Genomic DNA, 11832 nt, shown 5'->3' with positions numbered 1-11832 from the left:
TTCTTCTGAGGAAAAGAGTAGTACACTTCAAACGCAAAATTGCTAGGGCTGTTTCCACAGCCTAGAAGCAAGAGATGGGCTATGTTGCTTTCTCAGCAGATATGTCTCTGCAGTTAGTGTCCGCACAGCCACCACAAGCCATTCAAAGGAATGAGTTATGGCAGTGGCAGTGGCGATTGAACTGGTGACTGCGTGGTCAGGGTTTGAAATCTTTTAGGTGTGTGTCTGTGGGATGATGTGGTAGTTCTGGCTCTAGCCCGTCCACCACACAGAATTGTTCTAAGCAGAAGGGGCTACACCTGGCGGTTCAGTGAGTTGTTCTGTGTGGCCCTCATTTGTTTTCTTTTTTAAAAAATTAATTTTATTATTACTTTTAGTGTATATAATATAATGACATTCATCATCGGAAATTTGTACCTTTACATAATCAATCTTGGTTCTTATTTTTCACCATTCCTCTGCCCTCTCTCTCTCTCTCTTTTTTTTTTGGTATTGGGGATCAAACTCAGGTCCTTGTGCTTGCAAGGCAGGCAGCAAAACCACTGGGCTAAATCCCCAGCCCATCCCCTGCCCTCTGTTCAACCCTTCCCTCTCTCCCTATGAAGAGACTTTGTTTCCATTATTTTTCATTTAAAAATTTTTTTATTTTTAAAATTAATTTTATTTATTTTTAAAATTAATTTTACTTTATTTGTTTTCATTTGGAAAAAGAAATGTAGGATAAGGAGCACTCCGCTGCATTTAATAGCTTGAAAGATAACGTTAAATTTTGATCCATTAAATAACTGAGTCTGACTTGTGTTCACCGCAGTAAGGAAACCTGTTTTTGAAGAGCTGCTTTAATCCCCTAATTGTCAGATTCCGTGGCTGTCTTCAAATCCTCGTTTTTCTGATCTTTATGTCAATTTGGCACTATGAGTCATCTTTTCTTTCACTCTTCTTTTTTTTTTTTGTCACACGTCTTTTTCTTTCGCCTCCAAATGCTTCTCGGCTCTACTGATATTTATCTACCCGCCTGTTTCCCTGCTACCATTCACCAAATGGTGAATGGCTCTTCCCGTGCAGAGCAATCACTTTTTCCTTTATTTTCCAATATTTTTTATACTATGTCCCACATCCAGCTTTTTTATTCTAGCTACCTTTAATTTATGTGTGTCCTCAACTAAACTGTCTAGCTGTAGGAAGATTAGAGTTGTTAACATCTTCATACCTTCACCACCCACTCCCAATGTCTTTATACAGATGTCTTTATGTATCTTAATATGTATTAAACAATTTTTGGGGAGGGTACCGGGGATCAAACTTAGGTCCTTGTGCTTGTGAGGCAGGAGGCAGAACCACTGAGCTAAATCCCCAATCCTATGTATGAAGCAATTTAAATTCAAATGATCTTACTTGAAGAATTAAAGAATGATGTCAAAAATAATGGGTAAGAATCTGAGGTGTAGATATCACTGAGCAGGTATGCCAGAGAAATCTTGAAACAATACAGCTGCCACACTATAGTTGTTTAAAACTTTAGGGCATGTTGCTTTATGCCTGTAATCCCAGCATTCTGTCCGTAATGAACAAAAAATAAAAAATCCTCAATAAGATACTGGCAAATAGAATATAGCAAATCATCAAGAAGATTATACAGCACAACCAAGTAGGATTCATCCCAGGGATGCAAGGATGGTTTGGCACATGCAAATCAGTAAATATAATACAGCACATTAGTAGAGCCAAAGATAAAAACCATCTCAGTAGATGCAGAAAAAGTACTTGACAAAGTCCATCACCCATTCATGAGAGAAATTCTACTGAAAATTGGAATAGATGGCCTTTATCTCAATCTGATAAAAGTTATTTATGACAAACCAACAGCCAACACTATACTATATGGACAAAAACTGATAGCTTTCACTCTAAAATCAGGAACAAGACAAGTATGTCCACTGTCACCACTCTTGTTCAATTAGTTCTGGAAACACTAGCCGGAGAAATTAGATAAGAGAAAAAAAAAAAAAAGACAGGAAAGGAAATTAAACTATCCCTTCCAGATGACATGATACTCTACATAGATGACTTCAGAAATTCCACCAAAAGACTTCTAGATTTAATAACCAAATTCAGTAGTGTAGCTGGATATAAAGCCAATACTCAAAACTCAATAGCATTTCTATGCTCAAATAACAGACTCACTGAGAGAAGTAAGGGAGAGCTGGGGATTCAGCTCAGTGGTGCCACCACCTGTCTCACAAGTGCAAGATGTGAATTCGATCCCCACGCATCAAAAAAAAAAAATACCTTAGAATCAATCTAACAAAGGAATGAAGAAAGTAAAAGACCTTTACATTGAAAATTATAATACTCTGAAAAAGGAGATCAATGAGAAAATGAAAAAATGGAAATAAAGAGTTAGTTAATGGGGCGGGGAGGGGGGAAGGGAGGGCAGGGACAAGGGGAAAAATGAGAACCAAGACCTGTCATGTGAAGGTACAGTATCCCAGTGATGAATGTAACTGTATTGTAGACCTAGATTGTACCAATAAACTCAATAAAAAGGAAAAAAAAAATAAAGAAAGATGACATGTTAAAAAAAAAAAGAAAAAGGAGATCAAAGAGGATATCAGAAAATGGAAAACTACCCCTTGTTCTTGGGTAGGAAGATCCGGTATAGTGAAAATGTCCATAATTCTAAGATTGTTATACAGATCTAATGCAGTCTCAATCAAAATACCAATAGCATATCTCGAAGAATTAGAGAAAGCAATCCTAAAAGTCATTTGGAACCAGAAGAGACCTAAAATAGCAAAAGCAATGTGGGCAACAAAGACAAGGCAGGGGGCATCACCATCCCCAACTTGAAATTATGTTACAAAGCTAATGTGATAAAAACAGCATGGTACTGGCGGTAAAACATACCTGGCTGAGCATGGTGGCACATGCTTGTAATCTCAGCAACAACAAAAATGAAAACCAAGAACAAGAAAGCTACCAGGTAGAGATCTCTTACACACACACACACACACTCTCTCTCTCTCTCTCTCTCACACACACACACACACACTCTCTCTCTCTCACACACACACACACACACACACACACACACACACACTTCCATGTGTGCACTGAGAAAAAGCGAGTGCATAGGGAGAAGGCAGACATTTGCAAGTCAGCAGAGCCCTCAGCAGACCCTGACCACGCCGACCTCCTGATCCTCGATTCTCGGCCTTCCAAGCTATGAGAAAATAAATGTCTGCTGTTTGAGTCGTCCAGTGTGTGCATTTCGTGATGGCAGCCCACGATGATGAAGGTAGGATGTGAGTAGTCCTTTCTCTGGAAAGATGCCCAAATAACCAAGAAGCACAGCATTTATCAGTCGTTAGGGAGTACACATCAAACCTAGACGAGACACCTTGTTACATTTTCTGAAATGGCTAGAATTAAGTCTATTAATAATAAATATTAGCAGAGAAACATTCATGTACTGCTAGCAGGGATGTAAAATTATGCAAATGTTCTTTGGAAAACTGTCTGGCCATTCTTCAAACGATTAGACATAGAGTTACTGTTTCACTCGGCAATTCCACTCATAGACATGAAAATACATATCACAAAGAAACTTGAACACAAAATGTTTTCATAGCAATTATTCATCATAAAAAGTAGAAACAAGCCAAATGTCCATCAGTTGATGAATGGATAAACAAAATGTGCAGATTTATGCCATGGAATATTATTTATCCATAAAAAGGAACAATTAACAAACACATGATACAATATAGACAAATCTGAAAGCAGAATTCTAAGTGAAAGAAGCCAGTTACAAAGACTACATAGTATATGATTCATCTCACATGAAATGTCCAAATTAGAGAAATTTATATGGACAGAAAGTAAATTAGTGGTTTCTTAATCTAGGGCCAAAGATTTAGCTCAGTGGTGCCACCGCCTGCCCTCACAAGTTCAAGGTTCTGAGTTCTATCCTGGGAACCAAAAAAAAAAGCTTAAATCTATAGGTGCGATGTGTGTGTGCCAGGGTGGGGGTGGGAGAAGGGGGATAGGCAGATATAGACTGTTCCTGTTTCTTTTTTTTTTTTTTTTTTGGTACTGGAGATCGAACTCAGGTCCTTGCACTTGCGAGGCAGGCCACCAAACTGCTGAGCTAAATCCTCGGCCCAGAGTGTTCCTTTTTCAAGAGATGTAAAAGTTCCCAAATTGACTGTGGTAATAGTACACATATGTGAAAATACTGAAAACTATCAAATTTTGCACTTTAGGTGGTATGTGAGTTACGAAGCTCTTTTTAAAATGCCAGGAATTTACACCGGGGGAAAAATCAGGATCAGAAAGACTCATTTTATCAGCAGGCATCCTGGCATAGTCCTGTAATCCCAGGACTAGGGAGGCTGAGGCAGGAGGATTCCCACAAGTTTGAGACCAGCCTACATGGTGAGTATGAGGCTGGCCTGAACTGCATAGCAAGACCTTGTCTCAAAAAACAACAAAAACAAAAGAAAACACAACAAACTGAGAAATCTCACTCTATAAAGAGGAACAAAGATAAATTCAGTAGCATTTTTTTTGTTTTGTTTTGTTTTATTGTTTTTGGTACCGAGTATGGAACTCGGGACCTTGCGCTTGTGAGGCAGGTGATGGCACTACTAATCTAGAGCCCCGGCCCTCAGCACCCTTTTTTGTCAGAAACAATTCCAGCCAACAACAACAACAACAAAAAGCAATGGGACTATAGATTTTTGAAAGGCAACTTTAAAACAGAATTTTATATCTAGGGGAAATCTCTCTTAAAAGTAAAAATGGGGGCTGGGAATTTAGCTCAGTGGGTTCCTGCGCCTGCCTCTAAAACTCAAGGGCCCAAATTCGATCCCCAGTACCAAAAAATAAATAATAAAAATAAATAAATAAAAAATAAAAGTAAAAATGCGTAGGCATGGTGTCACACATCTGTAACTACAGCATTCTGGAAGTCTGAGATCACAAGTTCAAGCACAGCCCAACCCCCAGTACCACAGAAAAAGAAGTAAAAATGAAATAGATAAATTTTAAAACACAATCAAAAGTGAAACAAATGTGTTACCAGTGCATGTGTACCTCCAAAAACAGAAAAGGAGATTCTTCAGGCAGAGGGAACCTTATACAAGGTGGAGACTTGGGTTTACACAAAGGAAAGAAGAGTACCAGAATTTGTAAACGTGGGCTAACATGCAAGTGTTTTTATCATTTTACAGTGCATCAGGGCTAGGGATGTAGCTTAGTGGTAGAGTGCTTACGTGGCATTTCTGAGCCCCTGTGTTCAATTCCCAGCATTGCAAAACTAAAGACTTTATGTTAGCAAGTTAAATGTAACATAAATAGAGATAGAAATTGTAACCGGAATGGCAAAAAGCAACAGAGAAGGACACGTGAAACAGTTTTAATACTGTTTGAACATAGGCTGTGGTAAAGTTAAACGTGCATATTGGACACTCTGGTAATAGCACCTAACCGTAAGAAAAGCAAAGAAGTGTAGCTAATAAGCCAACAGTAGTGATAATATAGAACTCTATACACAGAAAGGCACTACATGTAGAAAAAAGGAAGAAACCCCTGATAGTCTCAGTACATAGTTACTTTACATGTAAATAGTCCCCATAGTCCAATTGCAAGGACACAGACTGCCCAATTGTGGAAAAAAGCGATATCCAAACATATGCCACAGGAAACACATTTTAAACGCAAGGATGAGCGTAAAAGGATGCTAACAATACCCATAAGAACTAGACTGTATATTATTAGACATAGATTCTTGCACAAGGAATACTAGGGATAAAGTGAGATTTTGTAACCACAAAAGGGTCAATTCATCAAGAAAATGTAATAATTTAAGATGTGGATGAACTTAGTAACACAGCTTTAAAAATTCATAAAGTGCCTGATAGACGAAGCTGCAAATATAGTTGGAGATTTCAGTGCTCTTTTCTACAAAAGTGATAGGACAAATACAAAATCACAAAGGTGTTCTGGACGTTATCAACTAAATTGAATTAATTGACATTTATCAAACACTATACCTAACAATGGCAGAATATACATTTTTTGAAATACAAATGTGGCTCTCACTAAAATAGACCATATCTGAGCCCTAACGCAATCTCAGTAAATTTATGAGGATTGAAATCATGCAGAGTATGGTCTCTAACCACAGGGAAATCAAATTAGAATTCAGTAACAGTACGGTGTTTAGAAAATCTTCAAGTCAGGCATAATGGCGTTTTTGTATAATACCAGCACTTGTGAGGCTGAGGCAGGAGGATTGCCATGAGTACAAGGACAGCCTGGGTTACATAGTGAGTTCGAGGCCAGCCTAAACTACAAAAAACAAGCAAACAAACAAAATCTTCAAATACCTGGAAATTTAAAAAACATTAAATAATCCATGTATCAGAGAAAAAATAAGGGAAATTAGAAAATACTTTGAACTGAATAGTAATGGAATGCAACATATCAAAAGTTGTAGAAAACAGCCAAAGCAGTGCTCAGAGGTAGACTTACGTTGTTGAGTGCTGGTATTAGTAAAGAAGGGATTATTTCAATAATCTAAGACTTGCCCTGAAGGAAATAGAACAAATGCAATAACATTAGTAGAAGTACTTAAGTAACATAAGTAACATAAGTAACATAAGTAGAAAGAAACAATAATAAAGGTCAGAATTCAATGAAATAGAAAACTAGAGGAAAAAACATAACCAAATGTTGGATCATTGAAGAGTATACAAGATAAACTCGACTGGTAAAGAAATAGAGAAATACAGACTACTAGTGTCAAGACTAAAAGACTTACCTAACCAGCAGACCCTAAAATGAGAATAAAAACAATTTTCTTATAATATGCATGATATCTTAGTTGACACGCACAAAATCTCTGAAAGATACAAGCGATCAAAACTTACACAAGAAGAACTAAAACGCTTGGAATAGGCACAGCCTGCAGAAGGAGCACTGCCGGTTCACACTGGTGTGAAAGATGATGAAGTCGCCATTATTTTCAGTGGCTGAGATTTTGGGAGTGTTTCCACAGAATAGTATAGCAAAATTTAACTGATATCACACGTTTCCCCTTACTTTTTTACTCCCTGAAGACTTTGTGTACAGCTGGATTTATTATTTGTATGAGATCCATCAGTGACCCTGGAATGTTCTTTGTGACAGTCCCTTCCTATCCTCTCCTCTTCCCCTTTTATTCCCTTTCTCTTTCCTCCTTCTCCATCCCACTCTGCTGTTCCTTTCCTTTCCTTCCACTCTTTTTTTTTTGCTTTCAGTTTTCATGGATTGGTTTTATAATGAAGCATTCATACAGCCTAACAAGCTAGTTTCTGTTCTGTGAGATGCCAGATTCTTTTTCCTTCTCTTCTTGTGGCTGTTAAGCAAAGATGTTTGTAGATTCGTTTAAGTTCATTCTATAGTTTCTCTAAAGCTTGTGCTAATACCACACAAACTCCTATCAGATAAAGTAGGATCCAAGCATAATGACACTTTTGTGTCTGTACCACTACTGCTAACATGGATCTGCTTATTCGTGCATGATTTTGAGAGCATCTGGGGAGCTGTGAGTTCTGAAATCATAGCATTTATTTTCTAAGTTTCTTGTTTTTCTTCGTTGAGCTTATTGGTACATTTTAGGTATACAGTACAGTTACATTCATTGTTGGGATCTTGTACCTTTGCATGATGGGTCTTGGTTCTCATTTGTTCCCCTTGTCCCTGCCTTCCCTTCACCCCCCCATTTCCTCCCCATTTACAAACACTTTATTTCCATTTTTTCATATTTTTTTCTTTTTCTTTATTACCCTTCCCCTACCCTTCCCACTTTCCCTATGCCTTTAGCCCTTTTCTTCCTATTTCACATTGTCAATTATAACATTAGGATCTTATGTATTATTATAGTTTTTCCACGCCAGATAAACTATTTGGTATTTACACGTGTGACTTATTTATTTCACTTAAGAGTATATCCTCAGTATGTATCCATTTTCCTATGAATGACTTTAATTTCTCTTTCTTTATAGCTGAGTGGTATTCCATTTTATAGAAAAACCACATCTTCTTTATCCAGTCTCCAACTGATGGGCAAATGGGCTGTTTCCAAGTTTTAGCTATTACAAACTGTGCCGCTATAAACATAAGTGTGCATATATCACTGTGGTGTGATTCTTTTAATTCTTTTGGAAAGATACCCAGCAGAGGGATGGCTGGGTCAAATGGAACCTCTAATCCTAGTTTTTTTAGGTATCCCCATATTGACTTCCACAGTGGTTGCACCAGTCTGCACTCCCACCAACAATGGAGAAGGGTTCCTTTCTCCCCACAACCCCGCCAACATTTGTTATTGTTTGATTTCTTGATAGCAGCCATTCTTTGGGGGGTGAGGTGGAATCTCAGTGTTGCTTTCATCTGTATCTCTCGAATGACCAGTGATGTGGGACATTTTTTCACATGTTTGCTTGCTGCTTTTACTTCTTTGTCTGAGAAATGTCTGTTCAACACTCAAAAATCAATAGCCTTCTTATATACAAATAACAGACTCATAGAGAGAGAAATTAGGGAAACAATTCCTTTTAGAATAACATCCCAAACAATGAAGTATGTAGGAATTAATCTAACGAAAGAAGCAAAAGACCTCTACACTGAAAACTACAGCACTCTGAAAAAAGAGATCAAAGAGGATATAAGAAAATGGAAAGATATCCCCTGCCCCTGGGTAGGAAGAATCAACGGTGAAAATGACCATACTTCCAAAACTGCTATACAGATTCAATGCAATGCTGATTGATATTCCAGCACTATATTTCACAGAACTAGAAAAAATAGTCCAAAAATTCATTTGGAACCAGAAGAGACCTAGAATAGCGAAAGCCATCCTAGGCAACACAGACATGGCAGCGGGTGTGACAATTGCCAATTTGAAACGATACTACAAAGCCACTGTGATAAAAACGGTATGGTACTGGCAAAGAAACAGACCTGAGGATCAGTGGAATAGACTGGAAGATACAAAAACAACTCCAGACGTACTCAGCTATATCATCTTTGACAAAGGAGCCTACCATCCTCATTGGAGGTAAAATAGTTTCTTTAATAAATGGGGTTGGAAAAACTGGATCTCAACCTGCCAAATATTAAAACTAGACCCTTATATTTCACCATGCACTAAACTAAAATCCAAGTGGATTAAAGATCTAAATATTAAAAAAGAAACACTAAACTTGCTGGCAGATAAGTTAGGCAGAACTCTGGAAGACATTGGGATAGGAAAAGACTTTATGAACAAATCCTCAGTAGCACAGGAACTAGCATAAAGAATCAACAACTGGGATCTCATCTTATTAAAAAGCTTCTGCACTGCAAAAGAAACCATCAACAGAACTAAGAGACAACCTACAATGTGGGAAAAAATTTTTACCAGCTGCTCCTCAGACAAAGGACTCTTATCTAGAATATATAAAGAACTCAAAACAATCACCGCCCCCAAATATAAAGACCTGATTCAAAAATGGGCATCTGAACTGAACAGACATGTCTCAGGAAGAAGACAGAACAGACAACAGTATGGTCATGTGGATGAAAGATCAGCTGAACTTGTGTGGTTAGCACAAAGCTAAATTAGAAGAGGGGTGGATGCTGGCCTGAGCTGAGGATGCCAGTATGTAATACCAGATAGTGGTCCTGTGCTGTGTAGTTCCATGCTGGATTTTCTGAAGTGAAAATCGAGGAAACTTCCCCATTCAGCATTTCCCTAGAATTTCTTTCTTTCTTTTTTTTTTTTTTGATACCAGGGATCGAACTCAGGTTCTTGCGCTTGTGAGGCAGGCAGCAGAACCACTGAGCTAAATCCCCAGTCCTCCCTAGAATTTCTGTCCTTTCAAATTGCCAAGATGTATCAAGGTTTTGTGCCTAGATGGCTTGTCTCTCCTTCTGAGGTGTCGTCTGACTTCATTACTATCCAGATGTATGAGGCTGGTAACAAGTAAGTGTTTGGGAAAGTTGATAAACTTATTTTATTTGAAAATTAGAAACTATTAAGAATTTTTTCAGGCCAGGGATTTAGCTCAGTGGTTCCAGCGCTTGTCTTGCAAGCTCAAGGTCTCAAGTTCAATCCCCAGTATCCCCCCAAAATTTTTTTTCCTGCCTTTTTTTTCCTTTAAATTTATTGGTACTTTGCAGGCATACAGTACAGTTACATTCATTGTTGGGATCTTGTACCTTTACATGATGTATCTTGGTTCTTATTTTTTTCCTATACTTCTGCCCTCCCCTTGTCCCTGTACCCTTCCCTATTTACACAGACTTTGTTTCCATTTTTTCCTTTTCTCATATTTTTCCTTTCCCCTTCTTTCCTTTCCCCTACCCTTCCCACTTCCCCTACTCCTTTAGCCCTTTTCTTCTTACTTCACATTATCAATTATACAGTTTGAACCTTATTTACACTTTTACTTTGTCACACTAGAGAAACTATTCGATATTTACACGTGTCCTATTTATTTCACTTAAGAGTATGTCCTCAGCGTGTATCCATTTAGCTATAAATGAATCTAGTTTGTTATGCTTTATGGCTGAGTAGTACTCAGTTTTACAGAAAAACCACATCTTCTCTGTCCAGTCTCCAGCTGATGGGCAACTGAGCTGTTTCCAAGTTTTAGTTATTGCACACTGTGCCGCTATAAAAAATATGGAATGCTTCACGAAATTGCATGTGATCCTTGCACAGGGCCCTGCTAATCTTCTCTGATTCGTTCCAATTTTAGTGTATGTGCTGCTGTAGCGAGCGCTTTTGCTGCTTTTTAAGTCAATTTGGTGAGTTCTATTTTCCAGGAACTCAGTCATTTCATGTAAATTTTCAAATTGTCGACATAAAGTTGTTCACAATACCCACTTACTAGTTTAGAAAAGTCTGAATTTCTACTGAAGTCCTTTTCTATTCGGTGTGTGCATACATGTATGTGTACTTGTGTGTGCACACATGGTGGGGATTGAACCCAGGGCCTTGTGCATGTCCTGAATGTTCTTTTCTGGTAAATTAAAAAAAATGACTTTGTCTCCTATATGTTTATTTTCTATGACTCAATGCCTGTTCCTATTATTATTTTTTCCTTCTACTGTCTTTAGATTGTTTATTTTCTAACTTAAATCACTAATCAGCAGCTATTCTTTTCTAAGAAATATTCTAGAGCTATATATCTACCGCCAGGTTTTTAAAAAATTTGTATATAATATTTTCATTACTAATGAGCAAATGGTACTTTCTAATTTCCAGCATGATAACTGCTTTTATCCATGAGTTATTTAGAAATATAATACCCAGTTTCAAAGCACATGGGAATTTCTGAAATTGTTATTTACTTAGTAAGAGTATAGTCAGAAAATGCACTGTATTATTTCAGTCCTTTGAAATATATTGACTTAAATGGGCCAAATGGTCAGGTAAGTAACCACTTGAGTTGAAGCCAACTTGTGAAATTTATTGACTCAAGTACCAGCATAGAGTGAAATTTTTAGATTGCAAATACTGTGTATTTTTCTTTGGTGGGTATGGGGTTCTATAAGGTGTCATTTAGGTCAAGAGTGTCAACTATCTTGTTAAAATCATTATACCATTTCTTTCTATTTGTTTGTTTGAAACAAGGTCTGCTGTGTCGTTCAGGCTGGCTTTGAACTCTGTGCAGCTCAAGCTGGCCTCAAACTTGCAGCGATCCTCCTGCCTCAGGCTCCCCAGTGCTGGGGTTACAGGTGTGCACCACAACGCCTGGTGCATTTCTGATTCTTGAAAGGTGCCTGTTCTTAGGCTTTTTT

General features: G+C 37.8%; 1 non-coding gene across 1 annotated transcript; it reads right to left on the bottom strand.

Moving 5' to 3' along the window:
• Window positions 1–10705: 10705 nt before the first annotated feature.
• On the bottom strand, window positions 10706–10811 carry LOC117285427. Its single transcript, XR_004516460.1, has one exon. It is a non-coding gene; the product is annotated as a U6 spliceosomal RNA (small nuclear RNA).
• Window positions 10812–11832: the final 1021 nt, after the last annotated feature.

The sequence above is a fragment of the Fukomys damarensis genome, unplaced genomic scaffold (assembly GCF_012274545.1).
Source record: "Fukomys damarensis isolate Sample0158 unplaced genomic scaffold, DMR_v1.0_HiC HiC_scaffold_9, whole genome shotgun sequence".
Taxonomy (NCBI): domain Eukaryota; kingdom Metazoa; phylum Chordata; class Mammalia; order Rodentia; family Bathyergidae; genus Fukomys; species Fukomys damarensis.
The sequence above is the reverse complement of the archived record's forward strand: the minus strand, read 5'-3'. Positions and strand labels throughout refer to the sequence as shown.